A 20318-nucleotide genomic window follows, 5' to 3' on the forward strand; every position below is an offset into this window, starting at 1 on the left:
ACTCCAGCTCCTACAATCTGAACTATTGGACTCACCTCACTCAGCTAAGATGGAGTTGAAGAAGGGCAGCCACCACACCATGGAGCCTAGAGTGCCTACAACTGAAAGCAGGAGGTTTGCATCCAGTAACCATGTGGAATCTGAGCCTCCTCTTGACATAGAGGTGCAACGGACACAACCAATTCAAGGACCTCAGAGAAAAGGTGGCAATGGAGTGGGAAAAGTGGACATGGTGGCTGATGGGTATGGGGAATGGCAGGAAGAGATGAGATGTGGAGGCGCCTTTGGGACTTGGAGTTGCCCTGAATGGTGCTTCAGGGGCAACCACCGGACATTGTAAATCCTCCCAGGGCTCACTGGATGGAATGGGGGAGAGTGTGGGCCATGATGTGGACCAATGACCATAAGGTGCAGAGGCACCCAGAGATGTACTTACCAAATGCAATGGATGTGTCATGATGATGGGAGTGAGTGTTGCTGGGGGGGGGGGAGGGGTGCGGTGGGGGTGGTGGGGTCGAATGGGACCTTATATTTTTTTTAATGTAATATTTTTACAAAATCAATAAAAAAAAGAAAAGAAAAAGAAAAAAAAAAGACACACCTTATATCATGCCTTACTGAAGTAACCTAATTAAAAGGTCCCACCTATAATAGATTCACACCCACAGGAATGAGGCAGGTACATATACTACCAAACTACCACTTGCAGGCAAACAGGAAAGGAAGATCAAATTCCACAGTCTCAGATTGAAGCTGCTGTTCACAGGTAGAATTTCTTCTCTCTCTTGGGGAAACCTCAACCCTGCTTTTAAGGCCTTCCAATTGATTCAGTCAGGCCCACCCATATTACCCAGGATAATCCTCCTTACATAAGTCAACTGATATGGGGCTTTAATTGCATTTGCAAGATGTTTTCATGGCAACATCCTAGATTACTGTTTAATTGAATAATTGTGAGATAAAATCTAGCCAAACTGACTCATCAAAAGAGGTACCACACTGTGTATTATGCCACATTTAATGTGTTTGTCCATGTGGTCTCATCTTGGTTTTGGTATTTAGACAGGTTTGTAGTTTTTCCCAGTGGTTACCTTTATACTATTGCCTTTTTATAATACCCCTATTCTCCTTTTTTCCTTACGTAACTTTCCACTGTCTGGTTTGTCAGAATTACCAGATATTGGATATCCTTAGATACCAACTTGTGATGGTTAGGCTAATGTGTCAACTCACCCAGGTAACAGTACCCAGTTGTTTGTTCAAGAAAGCAATGGGCTAATTGTAATAAAAGGACATTTTATGGACTTTAATCAGCAGACAGTGGATTGCATAGATGTTTTGTTACATATCCAATCAACTAAGGAGATTGTCATCATCAATGAATGATGTCTTATACAATCAGTTGAAGGTCTTAAAAGGGGAAGCGATTTCAGCATTCAGAGAGTGAGAATGCCTATCTCTACTTAGGACAGCCAGAGACTCCTGGGAACTCATCAAGGAACTTCATCTGAGCCCCTCATTTGCAGCCTGCCCTGTAGAATTTTGACTTGTGCATCCCCCCAATCATGTGAGACAATTTTATAAAAGCTCACACTATTTACAGATATCTTCTGTAAGTTTTGTTTACCTAGAGAACCCTGAATAATACACCACCTATTCCCTAAGCAGTAATAAAACAGAACTAACATTTAAAAGTATAATTAAGACCTTTAAGGAAGGAGCATGATGGGAAGATAGAGAAGCCATAGTAAAAACTGTGACTTGGGGCATGTCTGCTGGGCATGACTCAACCTTGGAACGGAGGAGTTTTTACCAAGTACCAGCCAGCAATGCTTACGGAAGTAGACTTTGACCCAAAGGGAAAAGCATTAAGTAAAAATAGTTTTTATGGCTAAGAGATTTCAATGTGAGTTGGCAGGCCATTCCAGACACTTATACACATCTCAGGCAGATTTCACTAACTTCCACAGCAAGCAAAGCCTCAAACAATTGCTCCAGAGGGATCTAGGTACATATGGTCACTATTGGCAAAACACACAGCCACATGAAATCAAAACCCCTTCAGCAGGCCTTATTTGGGAATATATGTTAATCTCTATTTCCCCAATATATCAGAGATAGACTCATATAAATTCCCTACTCATGATTCTTCTACCCTTTTATTTGTAACTATAATTATTACTATACACATTAAATTGTGTCACAGAGAATTAAATCTTTAAATTGTCCATATACTGGTTGAGCCCTGAATCCCAGCAGAATTGTGGTCAATGCCTACCCACCCAGTCCTTAGACTTGCCCAGGACACCTAACAAAATGATGATGGTGTACAAGCCCCGTCCCAATAAAACAGAGCGAATCTACAACTGAAAGCACCGCAGTTGCTTCCATCTGTCCCACAATATCTATGTGCCCTGTCAACCCAAAACAGTCAGAGTGGACATGATCCCAAATGCTTTAATATTGAGGAATGAACAAACATAAGTGGGGAAGGTAACCATGGACTGATGTAGATTTATTGTTATGGTAGGTATTATCATGTGGTAACAGAAGAACATGTAACATTGATATAAAGATATTGGTTACCAGATGTTCAGAAGGGAGAGGGAGGCATGAATAGGTGGGACACTGGACATTCTCAGGGCACTGGAATTGTTCTGTATGATACCACAATGATTTAAACATAAAATTATAAGTTTGTCAAATCCTATAAAACTGTACAGTGCAAAGTGTAAACCATAAAGAATAGAATATGATTAGTAGCACCTGCTACTAATGCTTGCTAAATATGCAAGCAAGTAGCACATTCTAAAATGCTTCAATTTGGTTCAATTGTAACAATTGTACCTCACTAATGTAAGATGTGAATAATAGGGGAAAATGTGTATCTGGGTGTGAGAAAAAAACAAAAATCTGTGAATGACTTGACCCTATGGAAGGGAATGGTGCCTATCCCCTACCCTTCAGGCAGGAAGCCTCTGTACAGCCTAGGACTGACTGCCACTGATGGGGAGGGGAGCGGATATCTTCCTCCCTGGGAAAAGGGAGGGCATGGCTGAGGGACAAGCATGGATTTTTTTGTTTTTTTAAGCAGTTTCATTGAGATATATTCACATACCATATGATCTATCCAAAGTGTATAATCAATGGCTTTGAGTAAAATCAATGTTATATATTAATCACCTAAAAAATTTTAAAACAATTTCATTACTCCAGAAAGAAAGACTCATACCTATTAACATTCTTCCCCTAGCCATACATAACCACTAATCTCATTTCATCTTTATAAATTGATTTATATTTACATTTTATAAATGGAATCATATACAATATGTAGTACACTATGTTTGGTCTCCTTCTCTTAGTATATATTCTTTTTGATATTAACTTTTTATAGTATTAACCTACATTTGTTCAGCTTCAAAGAAAAACTTTGTCCTATATTTGCAATTTTACCCATATTCATAGTTCACATAATGTATTTATATTTCACATAATATAATTAGTTCATAATAGCACATTCATACAGTGAGTTTGGCTTGCTTCACTCAACATAATGTGCTTCAGGTTCATGCATATTGTCATGTTTCATGACTTCATTTCTTCTTACTGCTGCATAATATTCCATCATGTGTATATACCACAATTTTTTATCCAGTCTTCAGTTGCTAGACACCTGGGTTGTTTCCAACTTTTGGCTATCATGAATAACACTGCTATGAACATTGCTGTGCAGATGTCTGTTCATGTCTCTGCTCTCAGTTCTTCTGGGTATAAACTTAGCAATGATACTGATGGGTCTCATGGCAAGTATATATTCAAATTCCTTAAGAACTGCCAAAGAGTCCTCCTCAGTGGCTGTACATTCACACCAACAGTGAATAAGTATTCCTATCTCTCCACATCCTCTCCAACATTTCCACTTTTCCTACTTATTAAAAGGTGTATAATGATATCTCGTAGTTTTAATTTGCATTTCCCTAAAAGCTAGTGATGTTGAACAATTTTTCATGTGTTTGTCATTTGTATTGCCTCTTCAGACAGTTGCATTTTCACATCTTTTACCCATTTTAAAATCAGATACTTTGTATGATCTCTTTATGTATCATGGATATTAAACCCTCATCAAATATATGACTGTCAAATATTTTCTCCCATTGAGTCAGCTGCCTTTTCACCCTTTTGACAAAGTCCTTTGGGATGCAAAAGTGCTGAACATTGAGGAGGTCCCATTTATACATATTTTTTCTTTATGTTCTTTTGTTGTTCATGCTTTGGGTATAAGGTTTAAGAAACTACTGCCTATCACAAGATATTAAAGTTGTTTTCCTACATTTTCTTCTCGGAATTTTATACTTGTTGTTTTTATGTTTAGGTCCTTAATCAATTTTGAGTTAATTTTTGTATAATGTGTGAGATAGGAGTTTTCTTATTTCTTTTGGATATGGGTATCCAGTTCACCCATCACTGCTGAAAAGACTGTTCTGGCTCAGCTAGGTAGACATGACAGCCTTGCCAAAAATCAATTGACAATGACAAAGCCCCATGAACATTTGAACATATTTACATATCATATATGTATGCCCAGGTGAACTTCCTCCCATGTATCCCCCATCACTGACACCCCACACCAATGATCCTCCCCTTCCACTGTTGTAAACCTTCTGTGGTCCAAAACTTCTTCAATAATGAAGCCAAGAATATCGCCAGATACAATGAAATAATAATAAATTTAAACATAAGAAACAAAATACATAATAATTTAGAAAAACTGAAATAAAATCTAAAAATTGGGGAATAAAATATGGACTAGAGTGGACTTACTGGTATTCTACTATAGACTTACTGGGATTCTAGCAATGGAAGAAATTATATTATCGATATGGAGACAGTGGCCACTGGAGGTGCTGAAGGCAGGGAGAGGGGAAAAAAGGGGTGTAATATGGGGGCATTTTTGGGACTTGGAATTTTCCTGAATGGCATTGCAATGACAGATACAGGCCATTATATAACCTGCCATCACCTACAGAATTGAGTGGGAGAGAGCATAAACTACAATCCATGCGTAGTTTGGATTGTATAATCCATGTTTAGCAGCAATGCTGCAAATGTGTTCATCAATTGCAATGAATGTATCATACTAATGAAAGAAGTTGTTAATGTGGGGAAGGGTGGGAGGTATGGGGAGTGGGGCATATGGAAATCCCTTATATTTTTTGTGTAATATTTTGTGTAATTCTAAAAACCTTTAAAAAATAAAAAATATATATTTAAAAATCACTTGACTGTAGACGTGATTGTCTCTTTGTGACTTCTCAAGTCAGTTCCATTGGTCAATCTGTCTGTCTTTATCCCAGTACCATTTGGTTTTTACTGCTGTAGCTAAGTAATATGCTTTAAAATCTGGAAGTGAGAGTTCTCCAACTTCATTCTTCTTTTTAAAGACTTTTTAAAATGTTTTTTGCTATTTGGGGCCATCCCTCCAAATAAATTTGATTATTACCTTCTCAATTTCTGTAAAGAAGTCCGTTGAGATTTTTATTGGGATTGCACTGAACCTGTAAATCAGTTTGGGTAGAATGGAATTGATATCTTAATGATATTAGTCTTATAATTCATGAACATGAAATGTCCTTCCATTTTTGTCTTCTGCAGTTTCTTGTAGCAACATAAATTTAAAATGTTTTTATTATCCTTTTTTTTAAAAAGATACATATATCACACAAAATGTTACATTAAAAAATATAAGAGGTTCTCATATATCCCACTCTCCATACACCCCACTCCTTCCACATTGACAACTTCTTTCGTTAGTGTGGTACATTCATTGCAATTGATGAGCACATTTTGGAGCATTGCTACACAGCATAGATTGCAGTTTATGTTGTTGTTTACACTCTCTCCTAGTCCTTTAAGGGGGTTATGGCAGGATATATAATGTCCTGCATCTATCCCTGTAATATCATTGAGGACAATTCCAAGTCCTGAAAATGCCCCAATATCATACCTTTTTCCCTCTCCCTGCCTTCAGCAACTCCCATGGCCACTGTCTCCACATCAATAATATAATTTCTTCCATTGTAGCAATGTTTTATAGTTTTTTGAGTACAGGTCCTTTATATCTTTGGTTAAGTTTATTCCTAAATATCTGATTGTTTTAGTTACTATTGTAAATGGAATTTTTATTCTGATTTCATCCTCAGATTGCACATCAGTAGTGTATAGAAACACTTTTTTTGCCTTTGGTGTATTAATCTTGTATTCCACCACTTTGCTGAACTCACCTATTAATTCTAGCAGCTTTGTTGTGGATTATACAGGATTTCTGAATATAGGATCATGTCATCAGTGAATAGTGAAAGTTTTACTTCTTCCTTTCCTATTTGGGTGTGTTTTATTCCTTTATCTCACCTAGTTGCTCTAGCTAGAACTTCTAGCACAATATTGAATAATAATGGTGACAGTGGGAATCCTTTTCTTGTTCCCTATCTTAGTGGGAAGCTTTCAGTCTTTCACTATTGAAAACAATGCTAGCTGCCATGTCAGTTGGTGCTACTTTGGAGTGTGTGTTCCTGAGTGTGATGGAGTTAGATTCAGATGTGACCTTCCTACACATGCCTCTTCTGTTACTTTTACCGGACCTGTGGTTGGCACTGGGGTTGGTGTATACTTAGGAGACGTGAATCTCTGGACTGTCCATGTGACAGCCAGGCCCTGTGCCTCAGCAGACTTGTAACTCCTACCCCCTGGTTTATTGAACTTACCCAGGCCAGCTAACAGGGAGTTTAAGAAGGTCAGCCACCACACCAGGGAGACAAGATTGCCTACAACTGCAAGTAGGAGAATTGCATCCGTCATTGATGTGGCATCTAAGCCTCCTCTCAGTATACAGGTGGAGTGGTCATAACCATCCCAGGGTCCATAGAATGGAAGACTAGAGTATGGATTAGAGTGTACTTACTGATATTCTACTCTGGAACTATTGTGATTAGTAATGGAAGAAATTGTAGCATTGATGTGGAGAAAGTGGCCACAGTAGCTACTGAGGGTAGGGAGAGGGAAAAAGAGATATGATGCGGGGGCATTTTCAGGACTTGCCACTTGCTTGCTGTCTGCTCTGTCTCCATTTGCTGCCTGTTCTTTTGTGTTTGCTTGTCTCTCTTTTTGTTGCAACATCTTGATAACTTTCAATCTCTTCACTTGTGATTGGTTTGCCAAGGTCTTTTATTTTTTCTAAAATCAATGTAGATGGCTCCTGTGATTCTAGGAATTTGTCCATTCCATCTACATTTTCTATTTTTTTAAACACACAGTTGTTCATAGTAACCTCTTGTTATCTCTCTTATTTCTGAAGGGTAATTGGTAACATCACTCCTCTTATTTATGATGTTATTTGCATCTTCTCTCTTTTTATTCTTTGTCATTCTAGCTAAGGTTTTGTTGATTTTGTTGATCTTCTAAAAAAATTTTGGTTTTGTTGATTGTCTCCATTGTGTTTTTTTGGTGGTTGTTTTTCTCAATTTCATTTATCTCTGCCCTGTTCTTTACTATTTCTTTCCTTTGGCTTGGTTTGGGATTAGTTTTGCTGTTCTTTTTCTAGTTCCTCCATGTGTGCACTTAGGTCTTCAATTTTATCTCTTTCTGCTTTTTTAATGTAAGTATTGAGGGCTATGCATTTCCCTTTCAGCACTGCCTTTGCGGTGTCCCACAGGTTTTCATATGTTGTGTTCTCATTTTCATTTGTCTCAGGATATTTGCTGAATTCTCTTGCAGTTTCTTTCTTGAACCACTGATGATTTAAGAGTGTCCTGTTTAATCTCCAAATATTTATGAATTTTCCCTATTTCCATCCATTGTTGATGTCCATCTTCATTCCATTATGATCAGAGAAAGTGTTTTGCATAATTTCAATTTTTAAAAATTTATTGAGCTTCATCTTGTGACCCAACATATGTCCTATTTTAGAGAATGATACATGAGCACTTGAAAAGAATGTATATCCTGCTGTTTTAAGGTTCAGTGCTCTATAGATGTCTGATAAGTCTAGTTCATTTACCATATTATTCAAATTCTGTTTCTTTATTAACCTCTGTCCAAAAGTTCTATCCAATATTGAAAGTGGTGTACTGAAGTCTCCAACTATTGTTGTAGAGATCTCTGTTTCTCTTTTCAGCCTTGCCAGTGTGTGTCTCAGGTATCTTGGGTCATTGGAGTTATGTGCATAAATACTTAGCATAGTTATTTATTCTTGCTTAATTGCCCCTTTTGTTGATATATAATGACCTTATTCATCCCTTATAACAGTTTTGCATTTAAAATTTATTTTGTCTGATTTTAGTATTGATACTCTAGCTCAGTTTTCATTACTATTTGCATGGAATATCTTTTTCCAACCTTTCACTTTTAACTTTGTTGTGTCCTTACATCTGAGATGACTCTCTTTTAGACAATGTGTAGTGGCTCATATTTTTTTTATCCATTCTATCAGTCTATGTCTTTTCATTGAGGAGTTCAACCCATTAACTTTCAGTATAATTACTGTAAAGACATTACTTACTTCATCTATTTTTACTTTTGACTTTCTGTTGTCATATCATATTATTTTATGTCTTTTTATCCTTTAATTTACCTATTTCTAATAATCTTCATTTCTATACTCTTCTCCAAGTCTCTCACCCTTGTTTTTCTCTTTCATGCTGCAGCAGTTCCTTTAGTATCTCTTGTAATTCTGGTCTTTTGGTAACATATTCTATCTGTTTTTGTTTTCTGTGAGTTCTTTGAACTCACCCTCATTTTTGAATTACAGTTTTGCTGTATATAGAATTCTGGATAGTAGTTTTTCTCTTTTAGAACCTTAAATACATCCTACCACTGTGTTTTTTTCTCCATGGTTTCTGATGAGAGGCCAGCACTTAATCTTATGGAGGCTTCTTTGAATGTGATCCTTTGCTTTTTTCTTGCCACTTTCAGAATTCTCTCTTTATATCTGATATTTGTCATTCTGTATAGTAGGTGTCTCAGGGTAGTTCTATTCAGATTTTTTCTGTTTAGGGTGCATTGCCCTTCTTGGATATTGATATTTATGTCTTTCATTAGGGTTGAGAACTTTTCAGTCATTATTTCCCCAAATATTCTTTCTGCCTCTTTTCCACCCTCTTTCCCTTCTAGGACACCAATAATGCATATATTTGTGCATTTTGCATTGTCATTCAGTTCTGTGAAAATCTGTTCCATTTTTTCCATTACCTTCTCTTTCTGTTCTGTCTTTTCCAGTTCAGACATTCTGTTTTTGAAATCACTAATTCTGCCTTCAAGCAATTCAAATCTGCTCTTATATGCCTCTCTGGTGTTTTTAATCTCATCCATTGTGCCTTTCATTTCCATAATACCTGTCATTTTTCTTTGAAGACATTCATATTATTCTTCATGCCCACACAGTGTCTTCTTAATATCCTTTATCTCTTTTATCATATTCTCTTTCAATTCTTTATATTGTTTTATGAGAAGTATATGATTACCATTGTCTTAAATCCTGAATCTCTTCAGGGTATTTGGTTTGTGTGTTTGACTAGGTCATCTCTACCTGTTTCCTAGTATGGTTTGTAATTTTCCCCTGAGATCTAGGTATCTGCATATGTTGGTTAATTTACTCTGATGGCTAATTTCTCTCTTGCCCATTGGTATTTTTTTCATAGTTCTTTGATATTTGGTTCAACTTATACTAAGTCTTTAAAAATTTCCAGCTTAAAAGTTATCATAATCATGCCAGGGACTCATTATTAGGGCACAGATTTTCTCCCAGAAACTAGAGAATAGAGAGATCCAAAAGCAGTTTTTGTCGTGCAATTTCCAATCAGACCAGCAGATGACAGTTTTTGGCTCACCTTTCCAAGGAAGGAGGTGATTCTTTCTCTGTTTTCCTTTGTTTTGGTCTGGCCAAATCTGAGATTCAAAATGGGCTGTCATGGCTGAATTCAATGAAGAAATTCCCACAGACTGCCCCTCACTTTTCCTTTGTAACAGCTGACAGGGAGGAAATGTCTGTTCTCCTCTCAGTCAGCTGCAATGAGCCAAGGGTTTTACCCCAGATTAATATCTTGGGGGTGGGATAAGGAAGCCCTTCCTGGCTGCCACAGGGATTTGGTAACTCACAGCTATTTTGGGGAGGTACTTTCTCTTTCTGTCCCTCATCCTCCTGGGAGTCATGAAGCACTGTCCTGGTCTGCTGACCCTCAAAGCAGGTCCTATGGACAGCTTTAGGTTCTTTCTACATTGTTTTTGTGAGAGAGCTGAGTCTTGCCTGCCTATTCCAACACTATCTTCCCACCAAATTTGAATCATGGATTTTGACTGAGGAATTTGAACTGCTGGGCCTGACTATGAATCACAGCTCTAGCCATTCCAGTGTGGGTTTCCTGCAGGCATTGTTTCAATGCCACCCATTGGAGGTTGGAAAAACTACACTCCCTCATATGACTGTGGGGAAAAATTTTCCAAGGAGCACCATTTACTGGGCTGACATGCAAAGTTCACCCCTGGGAATTCAAAGGGGAAAAAGAAAAGAAGCTTTGCTGCACCATTCCTGTCCCTCTCCCTAGGGCCCTTTATAACTGGTCTGCACCCCATTAGTGAGTCCTTAGACCTGTTTTGATAATTTAACCATGAGCCATTTTAAAAATCTAGACTATGTTGAACCAAGTATCAAAGCAGAGCTGTAACACAAAAGCAATCGACAATAAACCCTAGGCAAGTAAGAGAAACTGAGCATCAAAGTAAACTTACCATCATAATAACATGCCTAGACATCAGCAATTTACAAGCCATATTGAGAAACAGGAAGAAATGTATAGTCAAAGAACAAATTAAAATGTTAGACAAGACATAGGATTTCATAGAACTAATCCATGATATTCAAAAAAAGCTCTTAAATCATTCAAAGGGATGAAGGAAAATATGGCTAAAGAGATAAAAGGATATTAAGACGATACTGAGTGAGCACAAAGAAGAATTTCGAAGCTTGCACAGAAAAATAACATAATTTTGGGAATTAAAGACAAAATGGATGAGATTAAAATATATTAGAGGCATACAACATCAGATTTGAACTGGCAGAAGAAAGGATCAGTGACTTAGAAGATGGGACATCTGAAATTGATAAGACAGAGGAACAGTAGAGAAGAGAATGGAAAAATTTGGGCAGAGTCTCAGGGAACTGAATGACAGCATAAAACACTGAATCATATGCATCATAGGTGTCCCAGAAGGAAAAGAAAAGGAAAAGGGTGTAAAAAGAATATTTTAAGAAATAATTATTGAAAATTTCCCAATTCTTATGAAAGACATAGATATCCACATCTAAGAAATGCAACATACTCCAACAGAAAAATCTTAATAGACTTACTCTGAGACACATACTAATCTTAATGTCAAATGCCAAAGATAAAGAGAGAATTCTGAAAACAGCAAGAGAATACTTATCCATCATGTACAAGGGATATTCAATAAGACTTAGTGGGGATTTTTCTTTAGAAACCATGGGGGCAAGAAAACAATGGTATGATATATTTAAGATACTTAAAGAGAAACACTGCCAGCCTAGAATTCTTTATCCATCATAACTGTCCTTCCAAAATGAGGCTGACTCCTCTTGACATAAAGGTGCAATGGACACAACCAATCCAGTGTCCACATAGAAGAGGTGGCATTGGATTGGGAAAAGTGGACATAATGGACAAAGGGTATGGGGAAAGGCAGGAAGAGATGAGAGGTGGAGGCGTCTTCGGGACATGGAGCTGCCCTGGATGGTGCTTCAGAGGTAATCACCGGACATTGTAAATCCTCACAGGGCCTACATGATGGAATAGAGGAGAGTATGGGCCATGATGTGAACCAATGTATATGAGGTGCAGAGGTGCCCAAAGATGTACTTACCAAATCCAATGGATGTGTCATGATGATGGGAACGAGTGTTGTTGGGGGGGGGGAGAGGGGGGGTGGGGGGTGGGGTTGAATGGGACCTCACATATATATTTTTAATGTAATATTATTACAAAGTCAATAAAAAATAAAAAAAAAAAAATGAGGCTGAGTTTAAAATGTCCACAGATAAACAGAAACTTGGATAGTTCATGAACAAAGAGCCCTGGGTGACAAGAAATACGTAGAAGAATATTGCAACCTGAAAGTGAAAGACAAGAGAGAGAAGTTTGAAGGAGAGTGAAGAAATGAAGAGTAGCAGGAAGGGTATCTAAAAGAGTAGAATGATAGAGGAAAATAAGATATGACAAAGAAAACCAAAGAATTAAGTTTTTGAAGTAAGTACTGCCTCACAGTAATAACATTAAATGTTAATGAGTTAAACTTCCCAATCAAGAGACACAGACTGACAGAATGGATTAAAAATATGAGCCATCTATATCCTGTCTACAAGTGCTGCACCTTAGGTCCATGGATACAAATAGGGTGAAAACGAAATGCTGGAAAAAGATATTCCATGCAAACAGTAACAACAACAACAATAGAGCTGGGGTAGCTATACTAATATAAAAAAATTGGTTTCAATACAAAACTGTTATGAGATAAAAAGACATTGTTTTAATAAAAGTGGCAATCTACCAAGAAGAAATAACAATTATAAATATTTATTTATCTAATCAGGGTTCCCAAAAACCCATGAGACAGCACTGTCAAACTGAAGGGAGAAATAGACATCCTTACAATAATAGTCAGGGATTTCAAAACACCACTCTCCTCAATAGATAGAACATCTATAGATAGGATAAATAAGGAAACAGTTAACTTAGATCATTTGGTAAATGAATGAGACCTAAAAGATATATAAAGAACATTGCAACTCTAAACAGCAGGATATACATTCTTCCCCAGAAGATACTATTTGTTGGGTTACAAAACAAGTCTCAATATGTTTATTTTTTTTCTTTGTTTATTTTTTTAATATTACATTAAAAAATATGAGGTCCCCATATACCCCCCACCCGCCTCACCCCACTCCTCCCCCCATAACAACAATCTCCTCCATCATCATGAGACATTCATTGCATTTGGTGATTACATCTCTGAGCACCGCTGCACCTCATGGTCAATCGTCCACATCATAGCCCACATTCTCCCACATTCCACACAGTGGGCCATGGGAGGACATACAACATCCAGTAACTGTCCCTGCAGCATCACCCAGGACAACTCCAAGTCCTGAAAACACCCCCACATCTCATCTCTTCCTCCCATTCCCTACCCCCAGCAGCCACGAAGGCCGCTTTTTCCACACCAATGCCACATTTTCTTTGATTACTAATCACAACAGTTCATGAATAGAATATCAGTAAGTCCACACTAATCCATACTTTATTCCTCCATCCTGTGGACCTTGGAATGGTTGTGTCCATTCCACATCTATATTAAGAGGGGGCTTTGATTCCACATGAATGATGGATGCAATCCTCCTGCTTTCAGGTGTAGGCACTCTTGGCTCCCTGGTGTGGTGGTTGACCTTCTTCAACTCCATGTTAGCTGAGTGGGGTAAGTCCAATAAACCAGAGTGTAGGAGCTGAAATCTGTTGAGGCTCAGGGCCTGGCTATCACATGGTCAGTCCAGAGATTCAGGTGGGTATATATTATACCCCAGCACCAACTACAGTTCCGGTAAAAGTAACAGGAGGGGCTTGTGGACAAAGATCACATCTGAGTCCAGCTCCATCACACAGGAACACAAACTCCAAAGTAGGACCAACTGACATGGCACTGAACTCCATCTGTCATGAGTATAGTAAGGAGTAAAATAATAATAATATTCTTTCATCAGTTTTTATTTTTGGAAGGTCATAGCCCACATTGAATATTTTTTATAGATAAATTTTGGGCTTACAGAACAATCATGCATAGCATGCAGAATTCCCATCTTTCACCCCTCCACTAACACCCTGAATTGTTATGGGACATTTGTTACAGCTTATAAAAGAATATCATCAGACTATTACCACTAACAATGGCCCACAGCTTACATTTAGTATATTATTCACTACACCCCCTAATATTAACACCATATATTAGTATTGTACATTTGTTTTAGTTCATGAGAGAACACTCTCATAGTGGTACCGTTAACCTCGGTCCATCTTCCACTACATAGTTTACTGGGTTATATAGTCCCATGTCTTATACCATCTATCTGAAGTGACACTTAGTGGCTCTCACTTTCTTCATGGATTTGTGCAGTCATCACCTCAGTAAACTTTTCAAAGTTTTTCCTAGTCCAAAAGAAAAAATATCATTACCCCCCATTATCATTAGTAATGATATAGTACTTTGACAATGATGCATGATATTACAATATTGCCATCAACTATAGCCCATAAGTTAGGTTAATTGTATTTCCCTTGCATCACCATATTCTTTCCACCTGGTAATAGTGATGTACTTTTGTTCTAGTTCATAGAAACACTTTTGTGTTTGCATTATTAACCACAATCTTCATCCACCTCCAGATTCATTATATTATTCGGTCCTTAGTTTATACTCTAGTTTCCTTTCATTTGACATTTTTTACCCTAGAGTACCCAAAATCACATGTATCAACCAGCCTTGTTAGTTATATTCTACATCATTTGTTCCCATCAACTCTCTCCATTTCCATACTTTTATAGTCAAGCTATTTAAAAATTCTACATACATTAAGCATAAGTGCCCCTTTGCAGCCCTCATTCTATCTTCTAGTAACCTATACACTAGATATTCCACTCCATATGTTTAGTCTACATATTTAGTTCATATTAGTGAGACCATAAAGCGTTAGTCCTTTTTTGTCTGGCTTATTTCATACAGCTCAATGTCCTCAAGTTTCATCAGTGTTGTCACATGTGTCCCAATTTCATTTCTTCTTACCACACATAGTGTTCCATTGTATGTATATACCACATTTTGTTTATCCATTCATTGGTTGATGGACACTTGGGTTGTTTCCATCTTTTGGCAATTGTGAATAATGCCACTATGAAGATCAGTGTGCAAATATCTATTCACATCCCTGCTTTCAGTTCTTTTGGATATATTCCTATTAGAGGGATTGCCAGATCATATGGCATTTCTATGTTTAGCTTCCTGAGGAACTGCTAAACCGTTCTCCACAATGGCTGCACCATTTTACATTCCCACCAACAGTGAAGGAGTGTTCCTCTTTCTCCACATCCTCTCCAGCGCTTGTAGTTATGTTTTTTTAATAATGAACATTCTATGAAGTGTGAGATGATATCTCATAGTTTTGATATTTGTTTCCCTAATAGCTAGTGACATTGAATATTATTTCATGTGGTTTTTAAAAAACGTTATTTTTAAGACGTTTTAGATTACAGAAAAGTTACATTGAAAATAAAGGGGAATCCCATGTGCCCCACACCCTCCTCCTCTAATATTTCCCCTATTAACAACAGCTTTCATTAGTGTGGGACATTTGTTACAATTGATGAACACATATTGAATCATTGCAATTAATCAAGTTTACATTATGGTTTACACTTTGCACCTACAGTTTTATATTTTTTGACAAAATGTGTAATGGCCTGTATCCATCATTGCAATATTGTGCAGAACCATTCCAATGCCCTACAAATGCTCCATGGTACACCTATTCTTCCCTCCCTCTCCCCTCAGAATCTCTCATAACCACTCTATATCAATGTTACAAATTCTCCCTTCTGTCTTATGGGGGTGGGGTGGGGATGTAGTCGCAGTTGTGCTCAACAATCTCATCCATGCAGGCCAAAAGCACCTGCAGTTGCCCACATAGTCTGGGAAAACACCAACCCCTCTTACCTTATTGCAGGGTGCAAGGATGTAGCCAGAGGTATGCCCAATAGTCCAGTCTGTACAGGCTGAAGGGGACTGCAGGTTCCTGGAGAGACTGAGAAAACACTTCCTTTCATCCTGTCCTATCATGAGCAGGGATGGAGCCACAGGTATGCACACTAATCTTGTCCATGTGGGCTGAAAGCCCTGCAGTTGCCTGGATAGGTTAAAGAAACACTGCCTCCCCCACTCCTGCCCTACTGGGTGCAAGGATGTAGTCACATGAGTGCCAACAATCTAGTAAGTTTGGGCCAAACGCAACTACAGTTGCCCAGAAAGTCTGGTATGGGCCCCCTCAGCTTTCTTCTTCCAGGAGGCATGGCTGGAGCCCAGCTTAGGGCAGCAATCTGATCTGGGTGGAAAGAAGGCAATACCTACTGTTGCTGTGATCTTCAACCAGCCCTGCTTCCCCTCATGCCAGTGGTGGAGTTAAAATGTCAGCTACCAGCCTCTTTCCGACTTGGACAGTTTCAAACATTAGCTGTTCTTAGGATTATTCTTTAGTCAGCCAAATTTACTAATCAGTAGCTGAAGTTGATGGTCAACTGTCTCTTCCTCCCCCATTTTTGGGAAATGGAGCTTCCAACTTTCTAAGTATCTTGTGCTACCAGTGAAGGATAGCCTCTGTGGCATGGAGGGCTCTTCACTGCAGATGGGCAGTCTTCTTTTCTTCCAAGGATTTTGCAAGCAGTACTTTTCACCTCCTGGGCCCTCAAACAGGTGCTTTAGATAGATCTGGGTCATAACTAACTGCCTTGTAGGACAAGCTGTCTCTTGGAACTCCCTACACTGCGGCATCTTGCCCCTCTCTTTCTTTCATCAATTTTAACAAAGGTACCACATTAATGCAAAGTGTTAATAATATGAAACTGGGTGGTGGGGTTGAATGGGACCTCATATTTTTTTTTAATGTAATATTTTTACAAAATCAATTTTAAAAAAAGATGTACTGAAAAAAAAGAAACTGGGTGTGTGAGAGGTGGTATATGGAAGCTCTGTATTTTCTGCCTAATTTTTTTTAATTAATTTATTTATTTTTAAAAATTACATTAAAAAATTATGAGGTCCCATTTAACCCCACCGCCCCCACACCCCACTCCCCCCACAGCAACACTTGCTCCCATTATCGTGACACATCCATTGCACCTGGTAAGAACATCTCTGAGCATCACTGCACCCCATAGTCAATGATCCACATCATAGCCCACACTCTCCCACATTCCATCCAGTGGGCCCTGGGGGGATCTACAATGTCCCGTAATTGTCCGTGAAACACCACCCAGGACAACTCGACGTCCCGAAACCAGCTCCACCTCTCATCTCTTCCTCCCATTCCCCAAACCCAGCAGCCACCATGGCTACCCTTCCCACACCCTTTCCACATTTTCTCTGTGGACATTGGATTAGTTGTGTCCATTGCACATCTATGACAAGTGGGGGCTTAGATTCCATATGGATACTGGATGCACTCCTCCTGCTTTCAGTTGTAGACACTTTAGGCTCCATGGTGTGGTGGTTGACCTTCTTCAACTCCTTGTTAGCTGAATGGGGTAAGTCCAGTAAATCAAAGTGTAGGAGCTGAAGTCTGTTGAGGCTCTGGGCCTGGGTGTCATATTATCAGTCCAGAGATTCAAATCCCCTAAATATATCTTAAACCCCAGCACCTATTACAATTCCTATAAAGTAGCATGGAAGTCTTATGAAAAGAGGTCCCCTCTGAGTCCAATTCCATCACGCAGAAACACAGGCTCCAAAGAAGGGCCATCTTCCATCTGCATAATTTTTTATTTTTATTTTTGTCTTTATTTTTTTAATGTTGCATTCAATAATATGAGGTCCCCATATACCCCCACCCCTCTCACCCCACTCCTCCCATAACAACAACCTCCTCCATCATCATGGGACATTCATTGCACTTGGTGAATAGATCTCTGAGCACTGCTGCACCACATGGTCAATGGTCCACATTATAATTTTTCTGTAAACCTACAGTTTCTCTAATTTTATAAAAACCATTTTAAAAAAGACAGTCTGAAACTGTCACAACCAAAAGGAGTCCAAGGAGACATGATGAGTAGATTAATGTGCTGTTCTGGATTGGATCCTGAAACAGAAAATGGACATTAGTGGAAACCTAAGAGAATATGAATAAAGCATGGACTTTCACTAATAAAAATGTACCAATATTGGTTCTTTAATTTTAATAATATACCATACTAATGTCAGATGTTAGTAATAGGTGAAACTGGGTGTAGGTTATATGGTAACTCTCTGTACTATTTCCTAGATTTTCTGTAAATCAAAAACCTTTCTAAAACTTGAAAGTTTATTTAAGATAAAGGACCTCGGCTACAGAAGGCAGACATTGATCTGGGCCGAAAGAAATTCTGACTTTTTCTTGGAGTCCCTTGTGGAATGGAATCCATTGGGACTCAGAGAAAAAGCTAGCTAAGGTAGAATCAGAACTCTGTAATTTTTTTACCCCAGAATTTCTTTTCTATGAACCTCTTCTAAGGAAAAAGCCTGATGCACACACAGAGTTGTCTCTGAGTATAGTCTCTTAGTTTGCAGAGATGCTGTAAGAAATACCACAGAAAGGTTGGCTTAAACAACAGGAATTTACTGTCTCACAGTTTTGGAGCTAGAAGACCAAAATCAAAGCATTGGCAGATCATGCTTTCTCTGAAGTCTGTATGTAGCATTCTGTGGTTGGCTTGCCAGCAATCCATAACTCATTTTCTGCCTCTCTCATCCAGTCAACTGGGTCTTCCAATCTCTTACTATTATTGTGCCCAGTTTTCTCTGCTTATCAAGTATCCAGTCATATTACATTAAGATTCACCCTGATTTTGTTTGGCCTCATTTGAAAAAAACAATAGTATCTTGTTTTTCACCCTATTTACAGATGGGTTCATATCCAAAGGACCTGGAGTTAGGACTTGAACGTGTCTTTGTTGGGTCCATGATTCTATCCATAATATATGGTTACTGCAGAATGATTTGTAAGAGTGAAACACTACAACATCCTAATTGTCCTCACAAGGATGGTATCTCACTAAGTTTGTTCTATAGGACATCAGTTTAGGGAAATGCTCCTCATATAAAGGGATCCATGAACAAACAGGAAATGCTGCACACCGTATTCCCTTGGGGAGTCTAATACACATTGGCATGTTAAGGCACTGAGATCAGCCTTGCTGAAAAGACATCAGTAAATTTCTGTTAGGAAAAGGTTTTGAAAAGTCATTTGACTTTGGATTACATTTTTATTTTTTCTACCCAAATGCTGCTATAGCTTCACACTTCGGAAACTGTGGCACTAGGGGTAAGGTTGTATAAATTATGGCACATATTTTGGATTTAAATATTACAAATTAATTAGTGAAAAAACATTTTGAGAATATTTAAGGAAATGTGAAAATAGTCACACTTTTAGATAAAGAAAACAAAAAATACATTCGTATATACAATATCATCTTAATGTTTCTGTATGCATAGGCAATAGTAGGAAAACTCTAAGGTTAATGGTGGTTACCTCTGGGTTATGGGATTTCAGACTATTTAAAAGTTCTTCTTTTCAGTCTTGTAATTTCTAAATGGTTTACAAAGTAAATATTTAACTAATCAGAACAGAATGCATGTCATAGCCCTATGTTTTGTAAGTTAAATTATTTGCAACCCTCATGCACTCTAGACTTATTTACTTCTTGTTATAAATAATTATTTTTCAGATTTTTAAAATGCCAGATGATTTAAACTCGGAAGTGAATGACAGGATTTCCTGGAAGGGTTTGATTGAACTACTGGAGCGTGAAAAGGAGAACATTGCCCTCCTGTGGTCAGGAAGGAGATGGCTATGGTAATCTGCAATGGGTTGTTAGGTTGATGCTCTTTCTTTAGTGAATGCTGACCTTTGCAATGCGAGGTGACATTTCCTTACAAGGAAGTGCTTTCCCTTTAACTATCTTGAGAAGGGAATGAACGTGTAAAGCTTGAGCCTAATTTTCCTTGTCAAACTGACCTCCAGAGGACAGATATTTCATCTATCTAGTTGTATGAAGGAACAAATTTCAGTTTCCTCCTACAGAGTCTACACTAATTAAAAAATTCCTTCTCATTCCCAGGAGGAGACTTGAAGGAGAGGGGCTAGGCTGGCAGCTTTCAGTGCCTTCCTGAATAGAAACTGTGTAGCATTTACCTATCATCAGTGTCTCCCATAGGACTTGCTAAATAAATGACATGAAACCCATTTTCAAGTAATTAAATGCAATAGTAGATTACCACATTCAGCCAAACTGTAATATTGTGATACAATATAAATTGTACAGGATATGATATGATTTGGAGTAAAATGCATGATAGGAATGAGAGAAGCTGAGTCCTAAGCCCAGTTTTGCAACTAATCTCTGTGACTTTGGACAATTTCTTTCTCTCACTAGGCCTTAGTTTCAACAAAT

At 38.2% G+C, this 20318-nt stretch overlaps 1 long non-coding RNA gene across 1 annotated transcript in view; it reads left to right on the forward strand.

Moving 5' to 3' along the window:
* LOC131277211 (uncharacterized) overlaps positions 1-19720 on the forward strand; it is a 149355-nt gene extending 129635 nt beyond the window's left edge. The window contains exon 3 of the long non-coding RNA XR_009184376.2: positions 19593-19720. This is a non-coding gene — a long non-coding RNA (uncharacterized lncRNA). The remainder of the gene's footprint in view (positions 1-19592) is intronic.
* The last annotated feature ends 598 nt before the right edge of the window (positions 19721-20318 follow it).

The sequence above is a fragment of the Dasypus novemcinctus genome, chromosome X, assembly GCF_030445035.2.
Source record: "Dasypus novemcinctus isolate mDasNov1 chromosome X, mDasNov1.1.hap2, whole genome shotgun sequence".
Classification (NCBI taxonomy): domain Eukaryota; kingdom Metazoa; phylum Chordata; class Mammalia; order Cingulata; family Dasypodidae; genus Dasypus; species Dasypus novemcinctus.